This window comes from Trachypithecus francoisi, unplaced genomic scaffold (genome assembly GCF_009764315.1).
Source record: "Trachypithecus francoisi isolate TF-2019V2 unplaced genomic scaffold, Tfra_2.0 Lachesis_group9, whole genome shotgun sequence".
NCBI lineage: Eukaryota > Metazoa > Chordata > Mammalia > Primates > Cercopithecidae > Trachypithecus > Trachypithecus francoisi.
The window spans coordinates 3,052,847-3,078,231 of NW_022681474.1; the positions used below are offsets into that span (position 1 = coordinate 3,052,847).

Below are 25,385 nucleotides of genomic sequence, written 5' to 3' on the forward strand. Positions count from 1 at the left end.
TAAAAATGCCTGTTGTGAGATTTAGACAATACCTCAGTGACTCGGATCCTGTGGGCACATCCAGGGTGCTCCGTAGATACTTGTGCCTTGCTTTGTGTCTTCTGAGTGGAGACTTTGAAGACCCTTTCTCTACCTATTTCCAAGGTTACACGTACCTGATAAAGCACCAGATTGGTACTGCCTCTGATTTAACAACTTAACATCTCACATCTTCAAAGTCCTCCCAAATGATAAGAGGGAAAATAACAGCATCTCAATGGATTGGAAGTGAGTATTCAATAATATGTACAAAATGCTCGAGACATTTCCTGACATACGCCAGGTACTGAAATCCTTGTTTAAAATGCATTTTCCGGCCAAGTGCGGTGGCTCACACCTGTAATTCCATCTCTTTGGGAGGCTAAGGCAGGTGGATCACTTGAGGTCAGGGGTTCAACAGCAGCCTGGTCAACATGGTGAAACCTCGTCTCTGCTAAAAATACAAAAATTAGCCAGGTGTGGTGGTGCGCACCTGTAGTCCCAGCTACTCAGGAGGCTGAGGTGGAAGAATCTTTTGAACCTGGGAGGCAGAGGTTGCAGTGAGCTGAGATCATGCCACTGCACTCCAGCCTGAGTAACAGAGTGAGACTCCCCATCTCAAAATAAAAATAAAATAAAATAAAATAACATAACATAAAATAAAACAAAATAAAATAAGTAAAATAAATAAAATGCATTTTCCTCCTGCTATTCTGGAGACTTGGATTTAGGTAGCCTTCAAAATATATGTGTATATGATTTAATATGCATTATAAAGAAAATACACAATGCATTTGTGAAAGCCTATCCTCTAGTTACAGTGTTTCTAAATTGTCTAGTAATGTGTGGATATACACAAAGGTAAAGAAAATAATTATATGTAGAAAATTCATAGAGATTAATATAGAGGGGTTTCTAGAAAGATAACTGAACCAAATCTGCTGTCCAGGAAGCCCAAGAGGAACAATATCTCTTACAGGAAACATATTTGGCTAGGTTCTGTGACTCATGTCTGTAATCTCAACAGTTTAAGAGGCTGAAGAGGGAGGATTGCTTGAGCCCTGGCGTTCAAGACTAGCCCAGGTAACATGGCGTGATCCCATCTCTACAAATCACAAAAAAAGTAGCCAGTGTGGTGGCATGCACCTGTGGTCCCAGCTACTTGGGAGGCTGAGGTACGAGGATCCCCTGAGCCCAGGAAGTCAAGGTTGCAGAGAGCCATGGTTGAGCCACAGTATTCCAGCCTTGGTGACAGAATGAGACCGTCTCAAAAAAAAAAATTTTTTTTTCAAAAAAAAGAAATATGTTTTTGATAGGATTTATTAACTTCTATGTCAATAGATATAAGGACATTGCTTAGTCCATGACTTCAACCTTTAGTGTGGACCATTTAAGAAGTGAATGATACAGTTGACTCAAATACAGACATTGTAAACTAAGTTATACTCATAAGATGCTTCTTATTTCCTAGCCATTATATATCTGACATCATACCATTGTTATAACCATCGTTTGACTGCCAAATTCCAAAAATATAATTGGCTTTATTTGCCATGCACATTTCTTCCTGCTTCTGCCATTTTTATATAGTAACAATACAAACAAGAGTGATTACAAAAAATGTTAACAAACAATAGGACACAGATACTTGCCACTCAGAAAGAATGCTACTCATTGCATTAGAGCAAAATCATTGACATTCCTAGCCACGATGGATCACTTGGAGGTCCAGAGGTCTCAGGGAAGGGACAAGGGTAGTCAGTCATTCCAGGCTATGGGGACCAGGACACTCACAGGGCTCAAGGACAATGGCTATCTACAAACCAGTAGAAAAGTGTTCCTATATTTTAACAACCTGTCTCAGTGATTGCACTACCTGAATATTACTGATGCCAGCAGTAGGTTAAAATTATTTGGCCCCCAATTTTTTATTTTTTTTATTTTTTTTTTGAGACGGAGTCTCTCTCTGTCACCCAGGCTGGAGTGCAATGGTGTGATCTCAGCTCACTGCAACCTCTGCCTCCTGGATTCATGCGATTCTCCTGCCTCAGCCTCCTGAGTAGCTGGGATTACAGGCGCATACCACCACGGCCTAGCTAATTTTTGTATTTTTAGTAGACACGGAGTTTCACCATGTTGGCCAGGCTGGTCTCGATCTCTTGACCTCGTGATCCACCTGCTTTGGTCTCCCAAAGTGCTAAGCCTGGCCACCAAGTGCTAAGGTGAGCCACCATGCCTGGCCCTTGGCCCCCAATTTTCTACTGGCCTGTTATCCCAACAGCATTAGGAAGTTAGTAAAGCAGGTTGAATTTATTTATTATGCTATCATTGCCATCAAACCTTTACTTCATAACTAGAAATAGATCATTATCTTTGTAGGAAGAGGCTGTAGAGAGGCTTTGTCAGCTGGACCCAGTAGGACTCAGCTGCTTCCTCCTTCCCACCATATTGTGAGTCCTTGAGAGCAAAGGCACGTCTTGGTCAGCTTGGTGTTTCCAATACTTGACACTGGGCCAGGCACATAGAAAGTGATCAATCAATGTTTGTGAATGAATGAACAAGTTTATTCTCGATTTCTTTAAGGTCCAGCACTAGTAGTAAATGCAATGACCCATTTTTCATTCCTTTTAGGTAAATATGTTCTAAGCACTTTGGCCCCATTGGCTTGCCCAATGGGATGCCGAGGTGATTTTTATATGTAACAACTGGCTTCCTATTGTGAAGGGCAGGCACACACTTGCTTACAGGCCAGGTGATTGCAGAGCAGCTCTGTTCGAAGTATGTTGGGATGCCCGTCTCCAAAATGCTTCCCAGAGTAAAAGCACTGGGGTCTTACATAATCTCATCTCATGAAAGTAAAAGAGAGAGAGAAGGGGAAAGAGGAGAGGCAGGGAAAAAAATGCTTTTAGGTAGAATTAAAATTAAATTAGTGCATAGGGAAGGGGGGCAGGGAATGCTGTTGCATATTAAGAGGTGAGAAAAACATAGATGCAATTGATGGCTAATAAAGAGAGATGGTTGTGGGGTATGAACCAGAGAGAGATTCACCCAAGGAAACTGGGGGTGGGGGAGGTGTTTACATTCAACAAGAACAGGTTTTCTTGGGCTACGTAGCATGAATTTTCATCATGCCTCTCTACTTTCTCTACTCAACTTCAATCACTTCACTCATATTAGCCAACAATTACTTGATGTTGAAATCAGTATGTGCTGATAGCATTCAAGTCAGAAGGCAAAATTTAAAGGATGGGAATCTCAATGGGAAAGGAAGAAAGAGAGGAAGACGCCAGACCAACTCAAAGCTTTGGTTCAGTCAAATGCAACATCTTTTTGTCACTCTTGGCTTCAAAACACACACATTGCAAGGCAGAATTAAAAGCATAGATCAAATAGCTCTATGTGCTTGTGTGTAGACTGCAAATCTTGTTTCAGAGTCAGGATGCATCCTTCCACTGGGCAAGGGGAAGTTATTCTCACAGAGAAAGATGATTTTTAATGAACAAAAGTCTAAATTATTTGCATCCCATTCCAGCGGAAGGGAAGCAAAGCTGAAGTGAGGAGACTCCTGTAAAAGCAAGGCCTTACGAACATTTGCCCATGTCTGCCGAATCACCAGAGATCAGGAAAGCAGGACTCTTGGTGGCTTTGCCTCATGGCAGGGCTCTTGCTGAATTGCAATAATCAGCAAATGACAATAATTGATGAGGAGCAGGGGAGTGATATGAATCGAAAGAAAGTTACCTGGCAGTATGACGTGGACAAAAATGTGTATCCACAGGAGATATACCACAATTTGGCATTAATTACCTGTGAACTCAAAAATATTTGAGACAGGTCTCAGTCCATTTAAGTTTTGTCATGTGTGTCCGTGTGAAGAGACCACCAAATGGGCTTTGTGTGAGCAATAAAGCTTTTTAATCACCTGGGTGCAGGTGGGCTGAGTCCAAAAAGAGAGTCAGTGAAGGGGAGATAAGGGTGGGGTCATTTTATAGGATGTGGGTAGATAAAGGAAAATTACAGTCAAAGGGGGTTTGTTCTCTGGCAGGCAGGAGTGGAATCGCAAGGTGCTCAGTGGGGGAGTTTTTGAGCCAGGATGAGCCAGGAAAAGGAAATTCACAAGATAATGTCATCACTTAATCACTTAAGTTAAGGCAAGGCCATTTTCACTTCTGTTGTGGTGGAATGTCATCAGTTAAAGCAAAGACCAGCCATTTTCATTTCTTTTATGGTGGAATGTCATCAGTTAAGGCAGGGCAGGGCATTTTCACTTCTTTTGTGATTCTTCAGTTACTTCAGGCCAGCTAGGGATATACGTGCAAGTCACAGGGGATGCTATGGCTTGGCTTGGGCTCAGAGACTAGACAGGTTTATTTTGCCAAGGTTAAGAATGCAGCTGTGACGCAGCCTTAGGCGATCCTGAAGACATGTGCCCAAGGTGGTCGGGGTACAGCTTGCTTTTATGCATTTTAGAGGACAAGAGAGATCAATCGATATGTGTAAGATGTACATTGATATACATTGGTTCAGCCAGAGAAGGAGAGACAACTGGAAGCGGGTGGGGATGGGCAGGGGTGGAGGTAGGTTCCAGGTCATGGGTAGATAAGAGACAAATGATGGCATGCTTTTGGGTCTTTGATCAGCCTTCCACTGAGTACACAATTTACAGATGAGATGGGTGGGGGTGGGTAGCGGAATAGTCACTTCTGCCTCAGTCTGGCTCAGTAAATCTGCATTTTTACATAAACAATGGGGCAGAGGAAGCCATCAGACATGTATTTGCCTCAGGTGAGCAGAGGGATAACTTTCTGTCCCTGTGAAGATAAGCTACCATTTACATTTCAAGGGTGAAATTTAACAGAACTGTTTTGGGGTTAACATCTCCAGGTCCACAAGGACTTTGCTTGTGGGCAAATTGTGAGGGAGATATGTAGCCTTTTTATCTTTGTGGTTGTCATATTTAGGAATAAACTGGGAGGCAGGTTTGTCTGATGCAGTTCACAGCCTGACTTTTCCCTTTGGCGTAGTGATCATGGGGTCCCGAGATTCATTCTCCTCTCACTTACCCCACTGGCAGCACCTGAGTTTCTCTCGCTGCCTCATTCCTGTAAAATGCATAACACTAATTATGAGCACTTGGAACCTACTGGTTCCTAGGGATTAATTAACAAGATGATAGGAAAACCTTAAACAGCCTGGCTAGACGTGGCAGCCAGAGAGTCAGGGCCAACCTTGGTAATAAGCGACAGTCAGTGTTAGGGGGAACCACAGTGTGTTCAGAATAATTTGAACATGCATTTCAATATAGCATCTTTATTTGTGTGATTGTTATAATATACAGTTTCTCACAATACTAGGAATAGTTTATATGTTTTCCATGACCATTGTTTTCAGTCCAATGTTCTCTTTCTGTTCAGTTTTCCTTATTTAACTGCACTAGATGCTATGCTATAGAAGTTACTCCAGACAGAATAACCTATCTCTTGGCTACAACAGATAGATGCAGGGCTTGAGGAAGTATATCCCACAAAATAAAATAAAGCACTTTATATTCCATAGTTGGAATCAGACGTCATAGTTTAATTTGGCTTTTGATAAATATTTTCATAGAAGATATCATCTGGTGTTCCCCTTTGCATCTGTGATATGTCTTCATGGTCATATATGTTTTCTGTGTTTGCACAAACCTGAATCTTCCTCATGTCTTTGTGAGAGTTCATCTCTGAACCCCTGTGCCTCTTGATAACAGAAAAACTTCAGCTGAATTAAACTTAAAAGAGTTTAACTGAGCAATGAATAATTCGCAAATCAGGCAGCCCCCAGAATCGCAGCAGATTTCGCAGAGACTCCAACGCAGCCACATGGCGGAAGAAGATTTATACACAAAAAAGGGAAGCAATGTACAGAAACTGGCAGTAAGGTATGGAAACAGCTGGATTGGTTACAGGATGGCATTTGCCTTGTTTGAACACAGTTTTAACACTTGGCAGTCTATGAGTGGCTGAAGTATGGCTGCTGGGATTGGTCAAGACTCAGTTATGGTTACAGGCACATACTCCTAAGTTAGGTTTTCAATCTTGTCTGACTATTAAGCTAGGTTACAGTTCATCCACAAGGACTCAAATATAGAAGTATGGAGTCCTTTCTCAGGCCATACTAAGTTTGCTTTAACACTCTGAAAACTTGAAAAAGTGAATCTGAAAGCAGAATTTCCAGTTCAATACTGCTGATGGACAGAATGCTTGTTTTCTTACTTTTAAAATATTTCTTCATGAAACAATTATGGAAATAGAATTGTAGATTACATGTGCAACCTCTAGTCCTCAAAAAAAAAATTAGTCCCTCAACATCTCCTCAATTTCCCTTTTATGTAATGGAGAAGGGCACTTTATTCTGATGTCAACTATAACAGGGTTTGTGGTCATGTGTTTTTAACCTTGGTTGAGTCTTTATCTTTGGTGAACCTTCTGTTTTTCTTTTGTCACACTTGTTAACAGCCAGACAATGGTGTTTCATGCTTTTCCAATTATTCCCTGGGTCTCCACACCTCCCAACTTCATTTATCTTTCTGTTTCTATGACTTTCCATCCATCCACTCACCCACCCACTTATCCACCCATCCATCTATCCACCCATCTATTGACCCACCCATCCATCCATTCATTTGTACCCCCATCTATCCACTCCTCCATCCATCCACCCATTCACCTATCCATCCATCCCTCATTCATCCATCTATCCACCCATCCATCCATCTACCCACCTACCCATCCATCTGCCCATTTTTTTCACCAACCATCCACCCATTCGCCTATCCATCCATCCATCCATCCATTCATTCCCCCATATATCCACATATCTATCCATTCATTCACCTGTCTCCCATCCATCCATGTATCTATCCATTCATCTACCTATCCCCCATCCATCTACCCATTCACCCATTTAGCCATCCATCCATCTACCCATCCATCCATCAATTCATCCACCCATCTATCCATACATCTATCCACAAGTTTACTCATTCACCCATTTATCTACTTATCCATCCATTCATTCTTTCCAACTCTCATTCCAAAAAGATTTCAAGACATGTTACTAAACATATGCTATACAGCAGAATGGGAAAAAAGAAAAAAAGACTAAGAGAAAATGGTAAAATGAAGCCCAAGATAAAGTCAGTCCACAAGACTATTTACCAGAAGGCTTGTAGAAATCATCAAAATGTAAATCACAGATATGGCTCTACGTTTTCTAGCAGTCAAAGCAAATAGGAGAAATCAGCCTGGCCAAGACTCAGAGGCTTCACAAGATAAACTCCAGTCAGATACCAAGAAACAAGTTCTTCAAACTTCACCTTATTTCCCCCTCTTCCTGTCCATCACCACATGCCCCCACCAAACTCTATTTTCCCATCTGAATTCATCATAGGTGGGACTAACTTTTCATTCCAGAGGTGGAGTTAGAGGTTGACCCCTTGTCCTCTAAACGATGGGCTTTTACTCAGAGAACACAGACTCATAAGATATGGTTCTCCAAGTCTTTGTGGAGAAGAAACAGGCAGATCCTAGACAAAAAGGGTAGTGAAGGTTGATTACTCCTCCCTCTCCATGCAGGATATGGCACATGGGAATGAGAACAGGGAACAGAGTGGCTCTCTAAGAGAGCTTGGTCCTTCCTCCTCCAGCCAGCAAAGGACCAGTGTGTTTGCAGCCCAGACTCAGCAACTGCTGGAACTCTGAGGTCCCGCAGGCTCAGACTGTCACCAGCCAAGGCCATCAGGACCTCCCCACGGTGACCAACTGGGTGCAGTCCTGCTTCTTGTTGAGATGCCCAAGCATCTAGAGAGGGTGCTGCCATGCATAAGGGACCCACAAATGCCTTCAAAACATATGGCCAGATACCAGAATGACTATTAGGTTGGGGTAAAAGTAATTAGGTTGGTACTTTTACCCCAACCTAATACATTCTCAACATCGCTTTGGTGCTTACAAGCAAATTGTTTCATTATTTACTTGATACCAGTTTTACATTTAAAGCCTTCAGGCTTTAACAAAGTGGTATTTGCTTGAAGGCTTCATGACCCAAATAGCAATGTCTCAAGTGCTCTTTAGCAAAACGTCATCTAATCCTGCTAATTCAACTTCATTCACCCCATCACGTGCTAAATTGAAATCATTTTTATCAAAAATGCACTTCCTTCCACCAAGAAATCTTGAACCAAATATTCCTGAAGTTTAGTAAAAAACTAACTTACTCTTACTTCACTGATATTATCCTTATTCTGATCTTACTGATGAGGACGTGAGGATAAAATAGGATTAGCTCTTCATAAAATAGAGAATCAGGATGGCTGCCTCGTCTTTAGAATTCTAATGGTACCGGGAAATATTGTCGCTGAATCTGCTTGAAATGCACTCCTGTTGAGTAGGTCACCATGGGGCCAGACCATGCCTAAGGCAGGATAAAATAGTTTCCCTCCATTCGTGGTGTGACTCCCAGAGGGCAGGGCTTCCCACTAGCAGGCCCTGCGGCAGCTGGACCTGCAGGGCGCCCCACAGTGGCCATGATGTGTCCTAATCTTCAACTTCCCAGGCAGCCCTGGGCTGCCCACCTGCCATGTGCAAATAAAACTCCGGACATCAAATGAAAGGATTCAGAGAGAAAGAATTGCAGGTGGTGGGAAATACTCCAGATCTGCTGTCTCTGCTCTCCTCCTCCTCCCCTTTCCATGCTGAGAGTCACATCAGTTTCCCAGGTGCACGTAGGGAGCAAACAGGGACCAGCCAGATTGGCAACAACCTCTGCGGAGTCGCGGACACTACCTACAAGGGAAATACAGTTTGCTGTCTGCTCCCAGGACCCCGGGCAGCCCTCTCTGCACTTGCTTTGCCCTCTTTTCCCCTCAATATTTCTCATTCTGGTTGTTAGATAACTTTGGGAGAAAACTGCGGCTCTGGGAGCTCCCACCTGATTGGATGTTTAAGATGTTTAGTTTTTGTTTGTTTTGTTTTGTTTTGTTTTTGTTTTTGAGATGTAGTCTAGCTCTGTCACCCAGGCTAGAGTACAGTGGCATGATCTCGGCTCACTGCAACCTCCTCCTCCCAGGCTCAAGCGATTCTCCTGTGTCAGCCTCCCAAGTAGCTGGGACTACAGCTGCATGTGCCACCACGCCAAGCTAATTTTTGTACTTTTAGTAGAGAAGGGGTTTCACCATGTTGGCCACGCTGGTCTCGAACTCCTGACCTCCAGTAATTTGCCCACCTTGGCCTCCCGAAGTGCTAGGATTACAGATGTGAGCCACCGCACCTGGCCTTATGTTTGAGTTGTATGCCTTTTGGTCAGGAAGAAGAAATTAGAAATTGCCGGTGTGACTGTGGACCGCAGAGTAACTGTGAACAAAGCAGGGGTCTTCAGTCAGGGCAAGGGAAGTGCAGGTGTTTTGATCAGGATGAAGAGGTCCTTGTATAGTTATACGAAAAGGCCAGAGGTGCGTAATTTAAACAGTCCAGCTCCCAGCCAGGACAGCTTCTAGCAGGAGCGGAAGGAAAGGAAGGGCCAGGCGTCTTGAGTCAGCTGAGTACAGAAAATAACCTCATTCAAATTGTGGCGTGATATCTTGTCTGCCTGTTTCCTGAGTCAAGATTTTAAAATATGTTTTTGTCTATGCCCAAATATCTTTTAATTGACTGACAAGTGGATCAGAAGCCTCAGAGGGAAGCCTGACATTCGTCACGGGAATTGGGGCAGTCACATCATGGAGCCACAGGCACTTAACTAAGTTATGCTGTCTGTGTTGTTCATGTTCGGAATTTGTGTCTTTCCCAACAGTCTCCAGAACAGTCACACACAACTGGACTTCGTCTTCAAGACTGGGTATTGAACCAAGTGACCCAGGGAAGACAGCACCTAGAAACCATAGAGTGGCCCAGGGGGCGCAGTGAGTTGGGCTAAGGAGCTAAAGCAGCAGGAAGGTTGGCTTCGCTTCTCCCTCTGCCATCTTCCGTTCTTTCTAGAGTTCCTCCCTTAAACGAAACTTCTGCGTCACCTGAGCCTCTCTTCTTGCTGGTGGTTTCGGCCATCCTTGTATTTTAGGTGTGTTGTCATTAGAGGAGAGATTTGTGAACTCTGCGATTCATTGGTTCCTTTCTTCTAGCAAACATATAATTTGGGGATTTGCGTGGTTACATTCTCTACTACAAATGCTGCAGTTGGGAGCTTATGGTGTAATAGGGCCAATTAGAGGAGAACATGGAGGTGTTACATGGGAATTCCACACTCAGGTGCTGCTAACCTTTTCTGAAAGAACAGTAGTCCTTGCTTTCTCCTTCGGTGTCAGGCATGCAAACCAAGGATACTAAGTTTCCACCATGATGCATTAAACTCAGACTGAAGTTTGAGCTCTGACTTGGGCTACAAGTTGAATCTCACTTTGGAGAATTTTTAAATTGTGTGGAGGCTTAATCCCAAGCCAGTTTGGGCCTAATGAGAACCAGGAGCTACAGAGTTTTGAGATAAATGTACAAAGCCTTATTTCCTATGTCAAATAAATAAACTCATATTTACTGACATAGGCACGCAGATAGGGAACAATGCCTCTGCTTAGCTTGTACAGCTTACATACAGTTTTTAGGTGCTGTGATTATCACATCATTTTTCAAATTTGAATAAGAAACTACCAGCCACGTGTCAGTCTGCACTTAACGATATCAGCGGGGACTGCTTTTTACACACCAAACATGGCAACAAATCCTAAAGAAGACACTTCAAAAGGTTTACTGTGGGCTGAGTCTGATGGCTCATGCCTGTAATCCCAGCCCTTTGGGAGGCCGGGTGTGAGGATTGTTTATGGCTGGGAGCCTGGGCATCACAGCGAGACTTCATCTCTATATAAAAAATGTTTCATTAGCCTGACATGGTGGCATACACCTGCAGTCTCAGTTACTTGAGAGGCGGAGGTGGGAGAATCACTTGGGCCCAGGAGATCAAGGTAACAGTGAGCTATGGTCACACCACTCCACTCAAGCCTGGGCAACAGAGTGAGACCATCTCTACAAAAATTAACAAATTAGTTTTTAAAAATAATAAAAAATGTAAAAAGAATATTTACTGTGGCCAGCGTCATGGAGGAAGGAGTCTCTGGTTTGGTGGAGGACAAAAGGTCTCTGGCTAAAGCAAAGGGAAGAATGGGAGGTATCGGTGGGCTCCCTCCATCTGTGAACATCACCAGGGACTCAGGAGGCTGGGGACCTTGGGCTGGAGAGCAAGGCAGGCCCACAAGCACTGCGGCAGCCAGAATCCAGTAAGTCACACCCTGGGAGGCAGGGAGCGAGAACAAGCTGGGGACTATAGCAAGACAACCAACAGGGCCACCACAGGGAAGAGGGAACAGAACATCTCGCCCCAGCTCCAGCCACGGAAAGCCAGGTGCCAGGTGCCCACGGATGGAAAATCTGGCAGCTTGCGAGCAAGGAAGTTTGCCAGTTTCAAATATCAACCATTGACTTCTCATTGTTGAGTGTTAATTAAAGCTATTAATATCACCCAAAGGTCAGAGTTCCTGTCTTATCTTTCAGATATTTCCCAGGAGTCCTGAAAGATTAGGGAATAGGAATACATAAACTCAGGAAAATAGCACACAGAACTAATTACCCGAGGCGACTCATGCAAGACTCCACTGACAGGTGTGTTAGAGTGACCTTTGTTCCCAGGTGCTGGCGCCTTGACACCTCTGTTTCCAGGGGCGGGTCTCCCACCCAGCGGATGGGCCTCCTGGAGGTTTTTATTCCCAGCAGGGCATCGTCTAAAGTCCGGCTTCTGTCCTGGTTGCTGCCCTGGTATTGACCCTCTCTGTGATCTTTGACCTTAAGCTGGTTTCTAAATCAGTGATTCTAAATGTATTCTACAGCTCATATATATACACATATACACACACACACATATATGCACATATATATACATATATAAGCTCATATATGATTCATATATATATGAATTATAATTGTGTTGTTTTAAATAATTAGTGATTTTTAATCAGTGAGCAACCTCAGAGAGATTTTTTTGTTTCATTGTTTTTCTAATGAATAAAGAAAAAAATGTCTCTCTGCCTTTGCTCCTTGAATTGCTAACTAGATATACTGTAGTAAGGTACTTCACTACGGTTCACAGTGGAGGAGAAAGAGAGGATGATTAGAGGCTGTCGAGATGGAAGCCACTGTTCATGGAAAGGTTGATTCTCATCAGGCAAGTCATGGGTTTGGAGAAGATGTGGGGAGGGGAAGAGGAAATACGGTCTTTGGGGGGCCACACCTGCGCTGTTGCTATGTGAATTTGCATAAGCTTGCAAGGGAAGCTTATTTTCTCAGCTAGAAAACAAAACACATCATACATGGTTGAGTCTGTCTCCAGGACCAGCGTGCCTTCCATCCAGGCACCCATCCATGCACCCAGCATTTTTTCAGGTTCTTTACCTCATCTGACTGTCACAAGTCATGGGTGAGAGTGTAGGGCAGATGGGAGGAAGTGAGGTTAAAGGAGCGCTGAGGCCATGCCGAAAGTGGTGTCAGGTCTGATAGTGATGACGATAATGGTGGTGGTAATGATGAAGGTATTTAACATGCATGTGGTGCTTTGCAACCTACAAGATGTTGGCACGTGCATTTTCTCGTTACAAAACTAGAAGACTTGCCTGCAGTAACATACGGCCCACTGAGTTGGGAGGCAGAAAACCTTAGATCTTAGATTTGCTCAGTATGATACGTAAATCCATGCACAAACAAGCAAATGTATTGTATTGTCATAGGAAAAGCATGGCAAATTTTGCATCGGATTTGAGTGCCCAGGACTCTCGAAATATGGCTATGCTAATAGCGCTTGCCCTCAAGAACTTCACATTTGAGTGGAAGGGGAGACCATGTATACCTATAATTTTATGTAACCAGAAGGCAAAATATGCTGGGCGGGGTGGCTTGTGCCTCTAATCCCAGCACTCTGGGGGGGCTGAGGTGCACAGATTACTTGAGCCCGGGAGTTTGGGACCAACCTGAGCAAAATGATGAAACCCTATCTCTACAAAATATACAAAAATTAGCCAGGTTTGGTAGCATGCATCTGTAGTCCCAGCTACTCAGCAGGCTGAGGTGGGAAGATTGCTTGAGCCCCGGAAGTGGATGTTGCAGTGAGCTGAGATTACGCCACTGCACTCCAGTCTGAGTGACAGAGTGAGACCCTGTTTCAAGAAAAGAAAAGAAAGAAAGTAAACAAAATATAAATATGATGGGAAAAATGGCTCAAACTGTAAAAGAGGCTGGGGATAATTGAGGAAGGCTTTATCGTGATGGAATTTGAACTGATTTCTGAAGGATGGATTCCAAGAGGAGGATATGGACAAAAGTTGTTCTGAGGAGGGAAATATCTTGAGCACAATCTTGCAGAGAAAACATGCCCATTTTAAGCGTTAATGAGTGGTTCAGTCGGGACATAGAGTCAGGAAGAGAGCTCTGAGGGAAAAGGCTAAAAAGATAGCCATTCCCACAGTGACAGGTCTTACAGGCACAGGCAGACACTATCATTATTCCATTTTTCAGATGGGAAAACTGAGGCACAGAGAAGACAATGTCAGAAAGCCAGGAAGCGTATCTGGGCCATCTGGCTCTAGTGCCATCTTCAATGCTCTCTTAAAGGACCTCTTCTCCAGGCTCTGAAAACCTTCTCCATCTTTCGCTTCCCCGGAGTACAGCGAGGCCTCCTATCTACCTCGCAGGACGGGGACTCAGAACACTAACCCCAACTCAAACTAGTTTTTATAAAAGAGGATGTATGACCTTGCACAGCAAGAAGTGCAGAGGTCAGCTGAGAGCCAGCACTGGCCAATTCAGCAGCTCAGCAGGCGCCCCAAGGACCTGCATTTCCCCACCTCTCCAGGCCACCCTCCTCCACCTCCACCTGAATGCTGAGCCTTTGCCTAGTTTCTTCCCTGACTTCAGTTCAAGTAACACTTCCCAGGGGCAGCCTTTCCTGCATCCCTCCTGTGGTCAGTCCGTTTTCCCAGCTGTTGGATCACACCTGGGTTTGCTGCACTTTCCTTTATTACATGATGCTGCAGTTAATGTCAGCCCTCCTTGTTAGACTCTAAGCTCCATGAGGGCAGGAACTGTGCATTCTTGCTCACTATTGTAATCCTAGAGTCTGCCACTCAAATATCTGTCAAGTGAGTGAATGACAGCTCTGTGCAGGGCCAAGGAACCCGAGCCACAATAAACATGCCATGCTGCAAACGACTCATTGTGATTCTTTCTTCTCTGGTGCACATTTTTCCCTGAGGCACGTTCCTATTGATTTCTCACCTCCAAGAACTATTCTCCTTCCTCCTTCCCACAAAACCCACATTTTGTTCAGATAGTCACCCAATCCCCTCTGCAAGGTGATTCAGATTGTACTTCTACCTTGAGGCATTTCACTAGAAATTGCTATCAGTCCAGGGGTGGTCCAGGATCTGAGGTGACCCAAGCTAATGAAAGGGAAGACGTATTCTATGCAGTTGGGAGAAAGTGGTTGGAGGTTAGCAGGGTGCTGGTTTCCCCAGCTGCTGCTGGTGGTCATCATGTAGCCAAGGTATCGCTAGTGCCTATGGAGGAAGTAGAGGGACTGGAGAGAAACTGAGTAGGTAAAAGTGGGCAAGGCAGGCCAGGCGCGGTGGCTCACACCTATAATACCAGCACTTTGGGAGGCTGAGGCGGGCAGATCACGAGGTCAAAAGATCAAGACCATCCTGGCCAACAGGGTGAAACCCCGTCTCTACTGAAAATACAAAACTTGGCTGAGTGCCGTGGCGGGCACCTGTAGTCCCAGCTATTCGGGAGGCTGAGGGAAGAGAATGGCTTGAACCCTTGAGGCAGAGGTTGCAACGAGCCAAGATCACACCACTGCACTCCAGCCTGGGCAACAGAATGAGACTCCATCTCAAAAAAAAAAAAAAATCGTGGGGCAAGGTTTGGTGATGTGTGGGGACATAAGGGATAAGAGAGAAGATGGTCTTAGAGAAATCTCTAATTTTCCCTTTTGGACAATTATATGGATGGACGGATGGATGGACGTTCCATTCACTGTGATAGAAAACACTGGAAAAAAATAAGATTCATCCAGGCAAGTCTTTCTTGCACTGTTTCATCATCGGTTTAATAAATGAAATGGAGTTAGAGCTCATCTCAGCCTCTTGTTTGCTTCTGTCATACTGTGTTGTACCCTGTTTGTTTGTTTTTTATCACATTCCTCCTGGTAGCAGACTTACCTACTAATGCTTGCACTTTCTCCTTATCAGCCCGGAAGTTCCGAGATAGCAGGAGCCGTGTGTGTGTGTGTGTGGTGTGTGTGTGTGTGTGAGAGAGAGAGAGAGAGGAGACTGGATCCCCCACAGCACATTTTTGTTTATTCCGTAGTCAGTGGTAGATAAATACTTGCAGGATTTAGCTGGCTCCAGCATTGTGGGGGTCAGATAACCAAATTTTGGTGGACAAGTTGTATTCTAACCTTAGAGCAGGCGAAACGCCCCTCTCACCCAGATTGTGCCTCTTCTTCATGCTGGTATGTTTAAAGAGGTCATCCAGCAAGCTTCTTAAAAAGGGTATTGGACCTTTGCAAGTCTCAGTCTGCTTGGCAGGGTGACTGTGTCTCTGAATGTCCTGGAAGGAAGCTTGTCCTCCTTTTGTCTTTGGGTGAATGTACCCCTCAGGAAGGCAGGGATGCACACACCCCCTTCCTTGTTAACGGGTTTGCAATTATTTTGGCAGATCTAAAATCATATTTCAAAGGCAGTGGAGAAGCAGCTGGGGACATTACTTGTGATTGTTTAATATTGTTATCACATTTGCTTACAAGAACAGAGAGGCAAGCTGCCATCAATCAGAGAACGGCATAGTCATCAACGGTGATCACCGTGCATGCGTTGGAATGTCATGGCAACTGTCCCTTAGTCCCGGACTTGATTACTTCTGCTGCATTCCTGTCATAGCTGAGTTGCTTCATTAACTTTACTTTCGTCTCCCTCATTTGTAAAGGGGAAGCTAGAAAACAGCACTACACAGGGCTTCATGCACCGAAAAATTGACATTATCAAAGGACGCACTCTCTTCTGTCTTTCTGTCCTTTTCCAAATGCTGTGTATAATCATATTCAGTCGCTCGTGGATGTTATCATGGGCCACCAAGGAAGGGCTCAACCAGAGGTGAAAAATTACACACATTCCAAAATGCCTTTTTACAGGTGAGAAAAATGAGGCCAGGAAAGTAATGTCGTGTTGCATACAATCCCTTTTGGTGATCAGTCACCCTTGGGTTCAAATCTCAATTGTACTGCTTGTTACAGATTGAGCCACTTAATTTCTCATTTTTGGTTTGTTGCTGTTGTTGTTGTTGTTGTTGAGACAGAGCTTTGCTCTGTCACCCAGACTGGAATGCAGTGGCGTGATCTTGACTCACTGCAATGTCTGCCTCCTGGGTTCAAGAGATTTCTCCTGCCTTAGCCTTCTGAGTAGCTGGGATTACAGGCGCCCACCACCATGCCTGGCTAATTTTTGTATTTTTAGTAGAGATGGGGTTTTACCATGTTGGCTAGGCTGGTCTCGAACTCCTGACCTCAGCTGATCTACCCGCCTCGGCCTCCCAAAGTGCTGGGATTACAGGCGTCAGCCACCATGTCCGGCCCACTGAAATTCATTTGTGCCTCAGTTTGCTTATTCTGTGAAATGGGGGTAATAGCAGGTATCCTGCAGGGCTATTGTAAGAATTACAACTCAATGTGCAATGATCGTGGCACCTGGAACACAGGTTTAGTACCCAGGTGCTGTAATTATTTCTAAGCTCACAAAACGAGATTTTGAGAAAGCTGGAATTAAAACGTGTGTCCCCTGACTCTGATCTGGTTGGACCACACTGTTGTGCTTGAATACAGAGTCCCTGGAGACTCTCAGGGAGGGCGTTTGTAACACCTGCTCAGGACAGTTTCATTTACTTTGTACCCAGAGACGAGCATTGCACAGGTTGCCAGAAATATTACTCATGTGAATTGGTGGACTTTTGGTCAAATATTTGCCCTAAACCCAGGTTTCTACAGCATTCTATGGAACTCTCTGCATCCTTCTATGGGACATCGGAGAAGAAAATGGTTTGCACAGTGAGTTGCAAATAAAATGGCCAATCTCAGCATGAAAGGTTCAAGATGTTACCTAAATGAGGGTGAAAACCACTCTATTTAGATAGATACAAGCAAACTTGAGTGATCACTGAGCCGGCTGGAAACAAATAACATGCTATGTAAAGGCTTAGTAACAGTGATGGATATTTGAACTTGAATTTCAGCTCCAGAACAGTTCCGTGGCCTCTCCCAGGAACAGGAGTCCAAGCACATTAGGATTATTGAAGGCTCTGAAAGGTGAATGAGATTTCTAGCATATGTCAAGACTTTTCCACTGAAGAAGGGCTTTGTGTATAGAGGCTTAGAAAGGAGACCAAGCTTTGCACCTTCACTACCAGAAACAAAGATGGGGGACTGCCCAACTAAGTGGCCCTAGAGATTTAGCCAGGAGCTTGAGCCTTCTGGAGAAATCCAGTTTTCCTATACAGGAAGAAAGCTAGGAGTTTTCTGGCCCTGTGTGTTCTGGCTTTGTTTTCGTGAAGCTATCCCTCCCAGCTGGCAAGGGAAATGGAATTTCATGCAGTTGCTGAAAACTTCATCCAGAAACCCAAAGATGCTGGCACGAAGGAAAACTTCTGGGGCAGAGCTGGAATGATGGCCAAGCCTGTGCCTGCAGGGGGTCTCTGGGAACAGGACTGGCTCGAACTAACAAGACTGGCTCGAACTCACAACCTCTCAGTATACAAGAAATGTTGCAACAGTTTCACTCCAGCTGACTGCCTACCTCAACAACTTCCAAGGGTCTTGCAAGCCTTGGTGGTTTTCTGGTTTGTTTTTGTTTCTGTTTTTTTTTTGCAAATAGTTTAAAAGGTTTTTTTATATTGAAATTTCCAAATATATTCAAAAATAGAATAGTATAATGAAGTTCCTTATATTCATTCCCCAGCTTCTCTAAGCATCAAATAAGCACCAATGTTCTGTACCACTGTAGGATGATGATAGTTAACAATAATATATTAAATAGTTTCAAATGACTAGAAGGAAGATACTGAATGTTCCCAACACAAGGAAATGATAAATGTTTGAGATAATGGATATGTTAATTGCCCCCGTCTGATCGCTATACAGTATATGTATTGAAACATCACTATAAACCCTGAAATGGTTTGGATCTGTGTCCCCACCCAAATCCTCTGATCAGTTGTAATCCCCCATGTTGGAGGTGGGTCCTGGTGGGAGGTGATTGGTTCATGGGGGCGGTTTCTCATGAACGGCTTAGCACCATCCCCCTTGGTCATGACAGTAAGTGAGGTCTCATAAGAACTGGTCATTTAAAAGTGTGTAGCCGCCCTCTCTCACCCCCCATCACACTTGCGCCTTCTCTACCCGTGTGATATGCCTGCTCCCCCTTCACACTCTGCCATGATTGTAAGTTTCCTGAGGCCTCCCTAGAAGCAAAGCAGATGCCAGCATTATGCTTCCTGCACAGCCTGCAGACCCAGGAACCAATTAAACCTCTTTTCTTTATAAATTACCCAATCTCAGGTATTTCTTTATAGCGACGTGAGACTAGACTAATACACACCCCACGAGTATGTACAATTATTTGTCAATTAAAAACGTTTTTTAAGTATTAAAAAAACCATGTGAACTTGGTGGTTTTTTATGGCAGGGCAAGAACATGTGTCAATCTGCCAGAAGTCAGTCTTGTTGTAATTGATTTTAGCAATGGCTACTTTTGAGTCATGTGATGCTTTATATGCATTTTCTCGTTTAATCCACACAACATCTTTACAAAGCAAAGTCTTTGATTTCCATTTAACAAATGGAGACAATGCAGCTTAGAGAGGTTAGGTAATTTGCTCAGGTACAGCGTTGTTAGGGGATGAGCTAAGGTTAGAACCTAAGTCTCTCTAACGTCTACAGGTGCACTTTCTAATAGTATAACAGGACTAGCTAATGCTAGTAGAAAATCATTCTGTGCCAGACACAGCCTTTCCATACCTTGGCATAATCCTTACTGCAACCTTCTCAGGTTGCATCACTAGCATCCTTCTCATCACTAGCAACCTTCTCATCACTAGCATCCTCTCCATTTAACCAATGAGAAAACGGAGGCATGAGGAATGTAAGTAACTTGTTAGTTTCCAGAGTTGTGGGTGGGAAAGCCTAGGTTCAAAGCCAGCTGGAATGGCCCCCAAGTGCACACTGTCAACCCTGAAGCCAGTGGTTTCAGCAAGGAGTCCCTGGAATGCTAGCATCGACATGCTCTTAGGCTTGTTAGAGATGCAGGTTTTCAGGCCTGACTAGTAAAATCAGAAGTTTCAGGGGAGGAGGGAGCGACCTGGGTCTTCTGAGATTCTGAGACCTGCTCCAGGGATGTTGCTTTGCCCTTTCACACCTCTCAGTGGCGTTCACTCCAGATAACAGGTGACTGTTAGCCTTTCTCTTAAAATCTTACTCCTCAAAGCCTGGTGTGTAAATAAGCAACATTAGCATCACCTGTTGGCTTGTTAGAAATGCAAAATTTCCAGGCCCCATTTCAGGCCCACTGAATCAGAATCTGTGTTTTTTGTTTTGGTTTTTTGTTTTTTGTTCTGTTTTGAGACAGAGTCTCGCTCTGTTGCCCAGGCTGGAGGGCAGTGGTGTGATCTTGGCTCACTGTAATCTCTGCCTCCCAGGTTCAAGCAATTCTCCTGTCTCAGCCTCCCAAGTAGCTAGGACTACAGTTGCACGCCACCTCGCCCGGCTAATTTTTGTATGTTTACTAGACACAAGGGTTTCACCAGGTTGGCCAGGCCGGTCTCAAACTTCTGACCTCAGGTAATCCACCCACCTCAGCCTTTCAAAGTGCTGGGATTACAGGCGTGAACCACCATGCCTGGCCAGAATCTGTGTTTTAACGAAGTCCCCAGGTGATTCATATGTACATTACAGGGATAAGGTACATGACAGGGTGAGGCACACTGATCTAGGTTAAAGCAGGGTGAGATCACACCTGGAAAACCGCTCTTAAATCCCATTGCTTCCCAGTCAGGGAGGAGAGGAAAGCTGCTCTCCAACAGCCAGTGAAGGTGCCCACACCTCAGTGCCACGTGAAGGGACATCAGCCAGGAGACACACTTTGCAGCTAGCAGGTTGTGTGCTGGTTAAGGCAAGAGTAGCTGCTGTAATGGATAGACCCACTACGTCTCAGTGTCTTCATGTCGTAGATGTTTATTTCTCACTCATGTAAAGTCAAAGCAGCAGGGAGGGCTCTGCTCCCCAAAAAACTAGAAGTGATCCCAGTTTTTCCCCTTCACCCTCCACTAACTGCAAGGAAAGGTGGAAAAGCCATGCTCAGGAAGAAGGTTTGGAGAACAGTCACCAGTCTCTACCATAGTTCACTGGAAACATTTAGCTCACATTGTTCATTTATTCATTCAATGAATTAATAATCTACTGAGTAGTGAATAAGATCGACTTATATATCCATGCATTCATTTATTCATTCAGCAAACATTTGCTAGCGGCTGCTGTATGGAGGCGCTTGAAATACCAAGAAGCTTGGCATCTAGAGGGAAGCAACCTGCATGAGTGTCCTGGGACTATGGGAGAAGGTATTGACATCAGGCAGGAAACTCAAGGAAGGCTTCCTGAAGGAAGTGACACTGAACTGAGTTTAGACCTAAGAAAGAAATAAACTAGGCAGAGGGACATATGAAGGCTCAAGACTTCAGAAGAGAAAAAGCAGTGTGTGTAAAGGATGGAGGAACTCGGCTTGGGAAACAGATGTTGGTAGGCTGAATGGTGGTGTCAGGGATGATGGAGGTATAAAGGAATATAATTCAAAAATGGGTGATTTGCCTGTCTCCTGGGAGACGGAGGAAAGTGGACCCTCTTTCAGGCCCATCCAGGCAAGAAAAGATGCAAATAGCTCTGTCCACACACTTACCTGTCATCCTCATGCCTAGTTGCCCAGGAAAAAAAAAAAAAAAAGCAAATGACATTGAACTTCCTCCCTAAAGTGCCCTTTGTAAGTCTGCAAGAATCAAGGTGCAAGCTGCTTCAAATTAACCCATATTTTAGAGTCCTGGAACAGCTGTCGCCTGCTCTGCCCTGGGGAATTCATTACCTAACAGAGGGATATGCACATTCCACATATTCCCTCAGCCTTGCTTGGCCATGGGCTTTCTGAGAAGCTGGAAATCACGTCTCCTCCAAATTGTTACCCCCCTAAATAAGTCCCTTGGAAGATTGGTAGGGCAGGATGCAAAGTTCTGTCCTTCATCATTAGGGAGTGATTAATTATTTAATCAGAGCAGATAGCCCACACAATGTCACCTCCTCTCATTTGTTGGGCTACAGGCCCCCATTAATCACACATCCTAACATTCTGCATGCAAAAGGGACAGATGGATTTGAAGCTTGGTGTTGCGGTAACCTCACTACTGCTCCCTGATCTGCTTCCAAATGCTGCCAACGTGTTAGAGCAAACATCACTATCCCCAGTCCAGGCTTCATTCCTAGATGAACATCTTAGGAAGGGGAACGTTATATCTGCACATCAAGGAATCTCGCTCTGTCCCTTCTCCTCCTTCAGGTCCCTGGGATTTGGCCCCACAGTTCCGTCTCCTGCTGATCACGGGTTCTTGTACTGTGGGTGGAGTTTTAGGGCTTGTTTGAGCAGATAAACCCCTCACTTTGCACCTCTTCATTCTGTCCTAAGGACGCTCCTGATAGGTACTTTTCTAGCACCTCTTCATTCACAGAAGCTTCAGCCCAGGTGCCAGCAGGGGTGGAAATGAGTCACTCTCTGCTGTGTCTGTCACTCTCTGACATTGAGGGCTCACTTGCCCTGGCCTGAGTGCTTACAGGTGACTCTTGTGTTCCTTGGCACCACTCATGGCCACCTCTTGATCTGCATGCTCAGTTGGAAACCAAGACCTCCTCCAACAAAGGCCTACTCAGGCCATTGCGGTTCTTAGCTCATCCCTGGAGAAACACGTCTGGCTGGATGTGCAGGAAGGAAACTCATTAAAAGGTTGGTCACTCAGGAGGTCATGGAATTTCCAAGATAGCCAGAGAGTTGTGGGGATTCAGGGTTATATGGTCAGTGATATGGTTTGGCTGGGTCCCTACCCAAATCTCACCTTGAATTGTAATAATCCCCCCATGTCAGGGGTGGCACCAAGGGGAGGTAATTGAATCATGAGAGCAGTTTCCCCCATACTGTTCTCATTGTAGTAAATAAGTCTCATGAGATCTGATGGTTTTATAAACGGCAGTTCCCCTGCACAAGCTCTCTTGCCTGCCACCATGTAAGACATGCCTTTGCTCTTCCTTCGTCTTCCACCATGATTGTGAGGCCTCCATAGCCATGTGGAACTGTGAGTCCATTAAACCTCTTTTCTTTATAAATTACCCACCCTTGGGTATGTCTTTATTAGCAGCGTGAGAACACCCTAATACAGTCAGGAATGATGCCAAAGTCCCACCACTGAATGCCTGTACCAGAAAACAAAAGTTTGTAAGTCAAGTCTCTGGGCATTCAGGGGAAGAAGATCCTGGGGTTTCTGATTCTATTTGGCCAGTGACTGGAGTTCCTTCCATCAAATTTCTGCAGACATTTATAGAGTCTGAGTCCTCCAAGACTCTCTGTGACCTACCACCTTTTCAGTGTGCTACCAAGAATGGCTCTGTCTCGCCTAAGTTTGCCAACCATGGCATCTTTAACTCTGGCCGTGGAGGCAACATTGAGAGGCCAGAATCTCCAAGATGCTTGTTAAAATTCAGATTCCTGGGCCTCAGCTCCAGAGATTAGAGTTTAGTAGGTGTTTGGTCAAACTCATATGGAAGTTTGGCATTTAAATTCTTTGACAGTTTCACAGTCTCTTAAAATATCACCATGTGGCAGGGTCTGTGCTGACTGCTTGGGTAATTTTGGCATCCAGGTCTCACAACCATCCTCTAAACAGTGTCACACATACATAGCCAGGAAAAGACAACTGTCCTAAGCTTCCAGATGACCCTAAATGTGTACCCATGAGGCACGAGGGTACTTTCTGGGGACAAAGACCTCTCTGCATATGGAGGTGCCCACATTGCCCGTGTTGAAATTTTGCTGCAATTCAGTTCTTCTTGGAGGACTCACACTCACAAGGACTCCTTTCTGCTCGCCCAGAAGAAGGCAAAAGTCCATCAAAAGGCAGGCCTGAAAGGCACCTAGCACGACAGGTACTCAAGAAATATTGACTGAATGAATGAATGTAGCCAGCTTTTCAAACTCTACTTCCACTCTCCTTCCATCTTCTCTCTCCCACAGGTGACCAACCTGTCTTGCTTCTAGTGACCTTCAGCCTTCACCTAGCAATGCTGCCATTTGGTTGGGGACTCCTTTCTCTTCTCATTGTCTGATGCTTTGGGAATGCTGAGCTCAGTGAAGCAGGCTGCTGCTAAATGCTAACTGAGAATCTCAGAGACCCAGAGTCTGCATCTCCATGACATGAGAAACCCCCATCAACTTCTAGAAAATGAGATTCCCCCTAGCTCAGAAGTAGAGGGCACTGGTCTCAATGATGGGAGGCCAGCAGGCTGTTGCTTGAACAGTTTCATAAAAAGATCCATCCTCCTTGCTAGGGCCACCTCATTAGCTGTTGGAGACTCGCTCATTCATTCAGCAAATATTTCTTGAGTGCCTGTCACATGCTAGGCGCTGTTCAGGCCCTGCCTTGTGATGGATTCTTGCCTTCTTCTGGATCAGTGGAAAAGAGTCCATGTTAGTCTGGGTCCTCCAAGAAGACACCAGGACAAACTTCCTCATGAAAGGATTGTACTGGGGAAATGCCAGTGTCTTCCAGGAATCAGCTATCTCTTCTGTACTCAGTCACTGACATGGAACAGCCTACAGGAGGCAAGGCCTCAGTGCAAGCACAGAGATGCATTTCAATGCATAGCACTGGGTCCTCAGCCAGTGATGAACTCTGCTGCAGGAGGTCTGCTAGGGACATTCTCCCAGTGGCCACAGAGCCATGCTTTTAACCAAAAATAAACCAAGAAAGCACAAGTAAATGTCAGCACCAAGACAGATGTAACATAACAGGAAGTTAGAAACCTCTTCTTTGGATGGTGTAGGTTTGCTAGGCCAATAGCCATTTCCTCTCTTCTGGAAGCAAGGAAAAATTATGGCAGGTGAAGATAAATTATGTCAGGTGCTGGTTTGAGTTCACTGTCTTATTTATGGAGGGCCAGGGGACTGGGCAAGTATTTTTATAACATGGCATTAGTTTACTGCTTGTTTTTAAAGCTGCTATAAACGAGGTCTCTCCATGGTGAGAAAGCTGAGTTCTGTAACGCACTGAGGCTCCTTTTAGCCCCCAGACCCTGTGACTGTAAGCCTTCCTCCACCCCTCTGGCCATCTCAGTTGTCAAGTCTTTTTCATTTGTAGCATCAGAACTTGGTGGATCCCAAGACAAGCAAGAGTTGGGGGTAACTCTCCATATCTGCTTTCAGCCAAGAAGACACAAGAGGTAAAACACTGCATTATTTCTGTTCAATCCACCCATTGCAATGGGCCCAATGTGATCTTAACAGAGGAATGAACATGCAAAAACCACCTACCAGTGTGCATTCTTTGCTTGAATCTGAGGTGAACAATAAGCTGTCGTGGCGGTTTTCAGGCTTTCCTAACAGATGCTGCACACGTTTCTGAAGTGAAACATGTCCCTGTGTTTCTGTCGGGTCTGGTTCCTAATAGAACAAAGTAATGATGCAGGGCATGCAATTTTCATAGCCAACCCCTCCATTTGCATGCACAGAAGCTGCAATAGCCCGAGGAGAAAAACAACTAAGGCATGCATGATCTGATGTGTTTCTGAATATTGGTCCTGTTTTCCTAGTGCCTTGAAAATGACACTTGCAAGCTACTTCTTCAACCATTCACTCAAAACTATTTATTGAGTGTCTACTATGGGCAATTTTTCTTTCAGAGAATGCTATACAGCCAGCAATGCTGATCGTTAAGGTGTGGGCTTCCAAGGAGCTCAGTGGAGTTTTACGATGATGTCTGTCTTAGTCCATTTGCATTGCTATGAAGAGATATCTGAGGCGGGGTAATTTATAAGAAAGGAGATTGATTCTGGTTCTGCAGACAAGAACCATGGCACTGGCATCTGCTTCTGGTGCAGACCTCAGGAAGTTTCCAGTCATGGTGGAAGGTGGAGAGAGGGCAGGGATGTCACATGGCAAGAGAGAGCAGAGA

General features: G+C 44.7%; 1 protein-coding gene across 4 annotated transcripts in view; it reads left to right on the forward strand.

Moving 5' to 3' along the window:
- FRMD4A (FERM domain containing 4A) overlaps positions 1–25,385 on the forward strand; it is a 544,823-nt gene that overhangs the window by 33,553 nt on the left and 485,885 nt on the right. The window lies entirely within an intron of this gene.